Source organism: Hypanus sabinus, chromosome 4 (assembly GCF_030144855.1).
Source record: "Hypanus sabinus isolate sHypSab1 chromosome 4, sHypSab1.hap1, whole genome shotgun sequence".
Taxonomy (NCBI): domain Eukaryota; kingdom Metazoa; phylum Chordata; class Chondrichthyes; order Myliobatiformes; family Dasyatidae; genus Hypanus; species Hypanus sabinus.
Window position 1 is genome coordinate 85,215,109 of NC_082709.1, and position 9,913 is coordinate 85,225,021.

At 41.9% G+C, this 9,913-nt stretch overlaps 1 non-coding gene across 1 annotated transcript; it reads right to left on the reverse strand.

Moving 5' to 3' along the window:
* Positions 1 to 8,569: 8,569 nt before the first annotated feature.
* Positions 8,570 to 8,642, reverse strand: trnak-uuu (transfer RNA lysine (anticodon UUU)). The gene has a single exon. It is a non-coding gene; the product is annotated as a tRNA-Lys (tRNA).
* Between the last annotated feature and the right edge of the window lie 1,271 nt (positions 8,643 to 9,913).

Consider the following 9,913-nt stretch of genomic DNA (forward strand, 5'->3'; position numbering starts at 1 on the left):
GATCAATTACAAGAGCACCTTAAAGGTGATTACTTTATTATTGTCACATGTGCCAAGTTACAGTGAAAAGCCAATCGTACATGTTGTTCCATACAGTAAATACATTGAGGAGTACAGAAGGAGAAACAATACCGGAATGAAGAATGTAGCGTTAAGGTTACAGAGGAGGTGTGTGCAGGCAGACAGTAATGTGTAAGGGCCATGATGAGTAGATTGAGAGTTCTTTATCAGACCAGAGCCCAATTCAAGAGTCTGATAACTGTGAGATAGAACCAGTTCATTGATTTTGTAATTGGTTTATTATTGTCATGTACCATGATGCCCTGAAAAGCTTGTCATGCATACTGTTCATACAGATCAGATCCTTACACAGTCCATGGAGACAGGACAATGTAAAACCATAACAATGCAGAGATATGGCCGGTTGAATGGAAGGAAGATGTAGATATTGAAAAGTGTCAGGCCATGAAGGGACTTGGAAACAATGTCAATATCAAACTGTTAAAATAGTTTTCCCTTCTCACCTTAAATTCACGCCCTCTAGTTTTAGACTCCATTGCCCTGGAGAAAAGGCTCTGACCATTCACCCATTATGATCTTATACATCCTCTACAAGGTCTCTGACACTCCAAAGAAAAAATGCTAACCTATCGAGTCTTTCAACTCGAGCCCTGCAGTCTCTGATCCTTGTGAATGTTATCTGCACTGTTTATGGTTTAATGACATCCTTCCTATTGCTTGATGACCAAAAATGCACACGTGTGGTCTTGCCAACGTCTTGTACAGCTATATGACATCCCAACTCTTGTGCTCAGATATTTAAGGAGGACAAAGAACGTACGTGGAACATAGAGCAGTACAATGCAGCACAGGCCCTTTCTAACCTCTAAACCTACTCTAACATCAGTCTAGCCCTTCCTTCCCACAGAGCCTGCCATTCTTCTTTCATTCCTGTGCCTAAATGGCCGTTATCCATCTGTTTCTACACATGTTCCACACACCCACCACGCTCTATGTAAAAACTTACTGCCAATTACTGTAAAATTAGGTCCCCTCACATTACCTATTTCTACCTTGTGGGAAAAAAAAGTTTTCTCATCAAGTTTTTGAAACAAAATGGAAACATCTTGTCGATACTGAGGAGGCCTGACATTGTCCAAACTATTAGCTTTTAGACACACTCAGCTGCTGTCAGCAATGTTGTGCTGACTTTATAAAGGCTCCCAAGATCAAACTAACCCTCCCCTCCCCCATGACCCTCCAGTATTCTTTCATCCATGTGCCGATCTAAGAATCTCTTTAATGTCCCTGATAGATCTGCCTCACCACCATCTCTGGTGGTGTGTATCATGCACCTACCACTCTCTGGGTAAAAGAAAACTCACCTCTGACGTCCCCCCTCCCCCCATGCTTTCCTCCAATCACCTTCAAAAAGGAGGGCGATAGAGTTTTGAAAGATGAAGGGATTGAGGCATATGGGGAGCTGCACAGAGAGGAGAAGACGCCCAGAGCTCATCGTCCATGATCTTTTGAGCGGTGAAGTGAGCTTAATGTGCAGGCTGCCTCAGCTTGCTCTTATTTTCTTACAAATAAAACTGTTTATTTCTAAATTCAACATTTAGACCCTGCGTACAATGCTCCTTCGCTCATCATCTTCTGGGTAGATCATGGAACCATATGTTTCACTTCTTTATGTGTTTTACATTTGTGTTTCATCGTGAGTGTGATTCTGGAACTGTTGGAGCCCATTATTTGCAGTTTGGGGATGGTTTGCATGTTTCTGCATTCTGTAGTCGCTGAGAGGGGAGACTGCCTTTTGATCACTGGTGGGATCACTCTGCTATGGAGAGGGGTAGGTCTGCTGCTAGGCCTGTTCCTGTGCTATTCTGTGTTCCTAACCTGAGTGACTGAGACAGTCCCTCTCCCTCTCTCAACCCCCCTCCCCTGCTTTTCCCCTCTCTCCCCTCCCCCTCTCTCCCCCCTCCAGAATAGACCTAAGGTGCGACAGTTAAAAGGCTTGAGACAACCTGTCCTCTCAAAGGATCTTCTACCTGTTTACTGCCACATCGGCTGATCACAGCATCTGGTCAATAAAGCAGATCCTAATATGTATCTATCAATGATAGCATCAGGAGATGATAAGCTCGTCTTGTATTTATCTGTAGGGTGGATCCAAGATTACAGCAGCTTGCTGTTTGTGTGCTGTGTTGTTTGTTCCATCCAGGACAAATATAAAACTCATTAAACCTCCATTCACTATTCCTGGTTTGTATTGTAGATATTTTTACAGAATGACTCACAAGAGAAGTCATAAACTACGCACATTGTTTTTACCTCCTTCATGAATAATTTTGCATGCAGAAAGAACTTTTCAAGGTTTTTCATTGAATTATGGAAATCAATTGAGCAGGGGAGGGCACTGTAGCAGGACCAACAACGCAGGTTCATTTCCCCCTTTTTGTAATGAGTGTGTGCTTTTTCCATGACCGCATGGGTTTCTTTCAGGAGCTCCAGTTTCCTCCCACATCCCAAAGATGTACAGGTGAGTAGGTTAATTGGTCACACGGGTGTATTGGGCAGCGTGGGATCATTGAGCTGGAAAAAGCCTGTTACTCTCTATAAACAAAGAAAGAAAGAAATTCTTGTGAGTAGAAGGCCACTCTGCATAATATTTCTGTGCAGGACATTAAAGCCAGCTGTTTGGAGGGTTACAGTAGTTCCCATCTGATAGTCGATGATCCCTATCAGTGTGGACATGGTGGAGGATTACAAATACCTGGGGATACGAATGGACAATAAACTGGACTGGTCAAAGAACACTGAGGCTGTCTACAAGAAGGGTCAGAGCCGTCTCTATTTCCTGAGGAGACCTGAGGTCCTTTAACATCTGCTGGACGATGCTGAGGATGTTCTACGAGTCTGTGGTGGCCAGTGCTATCGTGTTTGCTGTTGTGTGCTGGGGCAGCAGGCTGAGGGTAGCAGACACCAACAGAATCAACAAACGCATTCGTAAGGCCAGTGATGTTGTGGGGATGGAACCGGACTCTCTGACAGTGGTGTCTGAAAAGAGGATGCTGTCCAAGTTGCATGCCATCTTGGACAATGTCTCCCATCCACTCCATAATGTACTGGTTAGGCACAGGAGTACATTCAGCCAGAGACTCATTCCACCGAGATGTAACACTGAGCATCATAGGAAGTCATTCCTGCCTGTGGCCATCAAACTTTACAACTCCTCCCTCAGAGTGTCAGACACCTGAGCCAATAGGCTGGTCCTGGACTTATTTCCACTTGGGATAATTTACTTAATATTATTTAATTATTCATGGTTTTATATTGCTATATTTCTACACTATTCTTGGTTGGTGCGACTGTAATGAATTTCCTTCAGGATCAATAAAGTATGTCTATCTAAAGCCTAGGGCCAAGGCTGAGATAATTTTGCTTGAAAATTCACACATACATATATAAAAAGATAAATAAACTCATAGATCAATCAAACAAATATATGGATTTATTTATTTATTTAAGTAGAAGTATGAAAATTAAATAAATAACCTTGTTGGATATTTGAAATAAAAATAGAACATTCTGAAAATGTCCAACCAGTCAGGCAGCCTCTGAAGAAGAAAAACCACATTTGATGTTTCAAGGTGAAGCTCCTGGTCAGACCTGGGAAAGAGAGGCATGAAGATGTCATTATGTTGTGAGGAGGATTTCTTGGTGAAAGTGAGGTCACAAGTACCCTGAGGATAAGTTGTAAATGAGGTTACCTGATCGATGGGGGAGAAAGCATTGTCCCTTGGTCATAGAAGATATGAAATGAGTGTGAACACAGACAAAAGAATGTAGATGCAAGGCTGAAAGATTTATCTAGCTCTAGCAGGTCAGTCTGTGCTTATACAGGGAAGAAAACTGAGCCAATGTGACAGATGAATGATCTGGTCTGATACAGGCAGAGAGCGCAATTTATCTGAACCTGGAGAGTTCAAGTCCAGAAGACGTCAACCAGACAGAGGATAAGACCATAAGGCATAGGAGCAGAATTAGATCATTTGGTCTATTGAGTATGCTGCACCATTCCATTAAGAGGTAATAAATTACCCTCTCAACACCATCCTCCTGCCTCTCTGCTCCCCCCCCCCCCTATAATTTTTGATGCCCTGTGTAACTGCACCGGTCCAATGAAATAACGGTCACACAACATACAGATGTCCTTGAAGATTTATTTTATTTCTCTCTTTCTTCAGTAGACACCGTGAAAACTACAAGAAAATAAAAGTCATCTCTCAGTTTTTTAAAGTCTCTCAAGCTAGTGTCCACTGATAAACAGGCCCAAACATGTTAGCACATCAGAAGTGTGCTGAAATCAAATAAATCACTAGAAATGTATCACACTGTTCATATAAAGACACATCAACATCATTGTTCACAATCTAAAACAATAAACAATTACCCAGTGTGCCTCTTGGACTACATGCAGAATAAGGTTATTTTAGGGCCATATGTCATTCTCTGCTTCTGTGTTGGTTCTGACCACAGTCATGCTTTTATTAAACTGTGGTCATGTGACCCATTAAACTCTGGTCCTTAAATAAAACCTTACATAAAATATTTTAAGATGATAAAATAATCATGAATTTGTGACAAAACATGTAAAATAAACATCTCAATGAAACATGTCTCTGAGACAGTTATACCTGGACTAATCAAGAACTTATCACCCTCTGCTTTAAATATACCCAATGACTTGGTGTCCGATACCATCTATGGTGACAAATTCCATTGGTTCACCACCCTGTGTCTAAAGAATTTGCTCCTCATCTCTGTTCTGAAGGGACATTCTTCTATTCTGAGGCTGTGCCCTCTGGTCCTAGACACCCCCACCCCCCACTACAGGAAACATCCTCTCCACATTCAGTTTATCTGGGTCTTCCAGTATTTGATAGGTTTCAATAAGATGCCCCCCTCATTCTTCTAAACTCCAATGAGTAAATGCCCAGAGGCATTAAACACTCCTCGTATGTTAACCTTTTCATTCCTGGAATCATTCTCATGAACCTCCTCTGAATCCTCTCCAATGCTATCACATCCTTTCTTAAATAAATCTGTGCACAATACTCCAAGAGAAGTCTGAACAATGCCCTATGAAAAGGCAGCATTATTTCCTTTGAAAAATTTCAAAGCGATGACTATTCCATTGGAAAAATAGATTGGACTCATAAATTGAGATTTTATGATTTAGAATTCTTTTGATGCAGGTGTTATAATCCATTTATTGCAAATAAATAAATAAGCAATTCAAATTAATATCTTACCATGGTATTGAAATAATATTGATCAGGAATGCAAATGACTTAGCATTAAAATGTGAATTAATCATTTCAACCTCAGCTTCTTAATGGATTGCAGATCTGTCTGTATTGTTCCATTAAATCAAAGGTCAAATCAGATGCCTGGCTCGGAGGCCCACAAAAGACTCAGCAGCGTATCCTTTAGTGTTGTTTTTGGCCATTCCTCTGGCTGATGTTACATTGATTATCTGGGAGCAGACCCCAGTCTGGGAGAAGTCCCCAGCTTTATCCCCTCACTGGAGCTGAGCAGGAATGGTAGTTGGTGATGCACGGGTTCTGCAAATGCTGGAATCTGGTGCAACAAGTGACATGCTGGAAGGTCACTAGCGGAATGCAGGGTTAGTGGCAGGATTCTTAGCAGTGTAGAGGAGCAGAGAGATCTTGGGATCCACGTCCATAGATCCCTCAAAGTTGCAGTGCAAGTTGTTAAGAAGATGTGTGGTGCTTTGCCCTTCATTGGTTGCAGTGTTGTTTTTAATCTCCAAAATATAAATGTTAGAAAAAAGATGGGAGCTGGGGATAACTCGTGTACATTTAGTTTTATTTTAGTGAGGGTGCTCATATATGATATGGTAGCATACTGATGTATACCATTCACGTACTTTTACACATAACCCATTAAAATATGTAAACAACAAAGAATGCTTAGTCAAACAATATATAATATTGCTTAAATACTATTGAAATATTAAATACACAACTCTCCTCCCTGCTTAGCTATAAACTCCAACTGAATATATCCAATTCATCTCAGCTTATATACATAAATATATGCATTGTTGTTCAGAATGAACTACAGTCTACAAATCAGTGAATTTGAATGAACCAAGGACAGTGGAAATAGCCAAACCTTTGTCTTTGTTCTTGCCATGAGGTCAGAAGAATGGGTTCTGCCATTTTGAGAAGCTGCTTGGTAACCTCCATCTTGTGAACTGTTTGAGAACTGATTCTTGCTCTGGGATAATCTAATCAAAGAAATTGACTGAGTTCCTGCTGAATCTGATATCATTCTCAGATAAGCCATGTATAGTGTACAGTGACAGGATTTTAGATGTAATGTTGTTATCTTGGCCCAGTGTCCGAGTGATCTGGTTTAACTGGTTTGAACCAGAGTCAAAGAGAACAAAAGAAGACATGAGGTTGTACAGCCTTTGGACCAGAGCCAATAACAAGGTGTTATAGGTCAGTCAGATGACTCGTAGCCAATAACACTGAAATGCAACATTTGAAATGGTAAGGAATGATTATAAAAGCAAAGGCTTAGAAAACAAAGTAGCGACAACTCTCCAGAAACCAACTATCATGGATGTGAAGGACCCCACGGGCACGGGGAGATTGGAGCAGGACCATGAGGAATGCCTGGCCAGTATAGACACTTCCCCAGTTAATACCTTCTCTCTTTATTGACTGTTCATGGAGGGTCAGGGAATCCTAGTGGGTGTGCGCAGATATAGTTAGTTTGTGAACCCACGTGCTTTTGAGTTGAGACAGTAAAGGTGCTTGTCGGAAATTACAGATTCTCTCTGTGCCTCTCTGATCATTATTACTAAGGGGTTGATCCTTATAACAGAATTAGAAAACCAGGTACAGTTCTTTTGGCAGAAAACGCTGGATATTACTGGAGAAAATTATCAGGATGGGATTAGATATAGATTAATCATATTGGTCTGAGTGCATCCCAGGTAATTTCTGTAGAAGTAAGACTTAATCGCTGTGGAGGCTTTCTTACTCTTGTAGGATAATGTCTTTCCTGACAAGTGCAGATGCTACTCCAAAATTAAGCTATTATAGTGACAAAGCCCTTTGAGAGTGTTCATGGTGAGAAACACTTTACACTCTTCTTCCATCTTCATCTGTAGGTCAGTCTCAGCTGAATCCACTTTGCTGAAGTGTTTCCCTCCATAGTTCGAAGTACATTCATTATCAAAGTCCATGTGCAGAATACAACTCTGAGATTTGTCCTCCCACAGGCAGCCACCGAAGAAACAGTCGTCATGGAAAAACATCAAAAACCCAATATGTGAAAAAAGAACAAATTGCACCAACAGCAAAAAGTGAGCAAACAACACATGGAATTTAGTTCAGTTCAATGCCGCTAGCCGACTGCAGGCCGCAGAGCCAATCTCGACCAAAGCACCCCAGTACTCACTGATCGTCCTGATTGAAACACAGAAATTCAGCAAAAAAAAACGAGTAACTAGAATCCAATAATGCACGCAACATGAACCTCAAACTTCACCAAAATGAGTCCACAGCCACAAACCTTGCTGGTCACTTTCAGTTGACTCTAAAACAGGGATGTGGCATTACAGGGGATGGATTTTCAATCAAGTTGTATTTTTCTCAGCCAATTGTGGCCCCACAATGCCGGCCCTCCTGTTTTTACCACATACAAGCCTGATGTGGCTTGTTGATTGTTGTATTTCCACTGTTACAAATGTCCTTCCCATAGGAGTTACCTTTTCTCCAGTATCAATTCTTAATTGAATATCTGTAGACTTCAGTTCATTATCTTTGAAATGCTGTTCAAACTTATTTTGTGGAATGACTGAAAAAGCTGACCCAGTGCCCAGTTCCATTTAAATTAATTTCCCATTCACTGGTGTAAACCATATTGCTTGTCTATTAAGAATTTTTACATTATAAATTGCAAGGCTACTCACTATCAGATTTTGCATTAACAACATGCAGATTAATGCATTTTTTGTAACTGAAACTTGACTTCTTATCTTTTTCTCTTCCCTGTTCCAGTCCATCTATTTTTGTCTGCCAACGTGCCAATTGTATGTAACATAGAAAACCTACAGCACAATACAAGCCCTTCGGCCTACAAAGCTGTGCCGAACATGCCTTTACCTTAGAAAATGCCTAGGGTTACCCATAGCCCTCTATTTTTCTGAGCTCCATGTACCTATCCAGGAGTCTGTTAAAAGACCCTATTGTATCCACCTCTACCACTGTCACCAGCAGCCCATTCCACACACTCACCACTCTCTGTGTAAAAAACTTACCCCTGACATCTCCTCTGTACCTACTTCCAAGTGCCTTAAAACTGTGCCCTCTTGTGCTAGCCATTTCAGCCCTGGGAAAAAGCCTCTGACTATCCACACGATTAATGCCTCTCATCATCTTATACACCTAAAATGACCTTAGAAATTTTGGATGTGATGCAATTGAAATAGGGGTGGGTATATTACTTTGTGACATAAAGTCAGCGCCTGAACAGGGACCTGAACCCTGGACACTCAGATTAAAAGTCTGATGCTCTACCGACTGAGCTATCCAGGCCCCATGTGTCCTATTTCGTTGAATTTTCTGCAGGTTTTGCCTTTAAATCTGCGTTGGTCTGGTGTATGTTAGCCCCTGCCACAGCGATAACACGTTCGTTCAGCCAGGCCAGTTTCTGTTTAGACTTTTCAGTTTTCTTCATGGTCACTTTCCTTCCTGACTGCAACTCAATTGAATTAACTTTTATTTCTCGCATCCTTCACATACATAAAGGAGTAAAACTTTTTACTTTACGTCTCTGGCTAAATGTGCAATGTGAAATTTATAGTAATTTGTAATAAATAGTATGTACAACAGGACAGTCAATATAGCAAAGAAATACAATTGTATCAACGTGAATTAATCAGTCTGATGTCCTGGTGGAAGAAGCTGTCCCGGAGCCTGTTGGTCCTGGCTTTTATGCTGCTGTACTGTTTCCTGGATGGTCGCAGCTGGAATAGATTGTGGTTGGGGTGACTCGGGTCCCCAGTGATCCTTCGGGCCCTTTTTACACACCTGTTTCTGTAAGTGTCCTGAATAGTGGGAAGTTCACATTTACAGATGCACTGGCCTGTCCGCACCACTCTCTGCAGAGTCCAGCGATTGGTCCTGCCAGTCAGGATGCTCTCAATTGTGTCCCTGCAGAAAGTCCTTAGGATTTGGGACTCATGCCGAGTTTCTCCAACCATCTGAGTGAAAGAGGTGCTGTTGTGCTTTCTTCACCACCCAGCCAGCATGTACAGACCATGTGAGATCCTCGGTGACGTTTATGCCGAGGAACTTAATGCTGTTCACCCTCTCAACCCCACTGATGTCAATAGGGGTGAGCCCGTCTCCATTCCTCCTGTAGTCCACAACCAGCTCCTTTGTTTTGTGACATTAAAGGAGAGGTTGTTTTCTTGATAAAACACACAAAATGCTGGTGGAACAGAAGCACTGTCGACGCTTCGGGCCAAGGCCCTTCATCAGGACTAAAAGAAAGGAAAGATACTAAGAGATTTGAAAGTAGTGGGGGGAGGGGGAAATGTGAAATGATAGGAGAAGACCGGAGGGGGTGGGATGAAGCTAAGAGCTGGAAAGGTGATTGGCAAAAGTGATACAGAGCTGGAGAAGGGAAAGGATCATGGGACAGGAGGCCTCGGGAGGAAGAAAGGAGGGGGGGAGCACCAGAGGGAGATGGAGAACAGGCAGAGTGATGGGCAGAGAGAGAGAAAAAAACAACTAATTATGTCTGGGGTGGGGTAAGAAGGGGAGGAGGGGCATTAACAGAAGCTAGAAAAGTCAATGTTCAT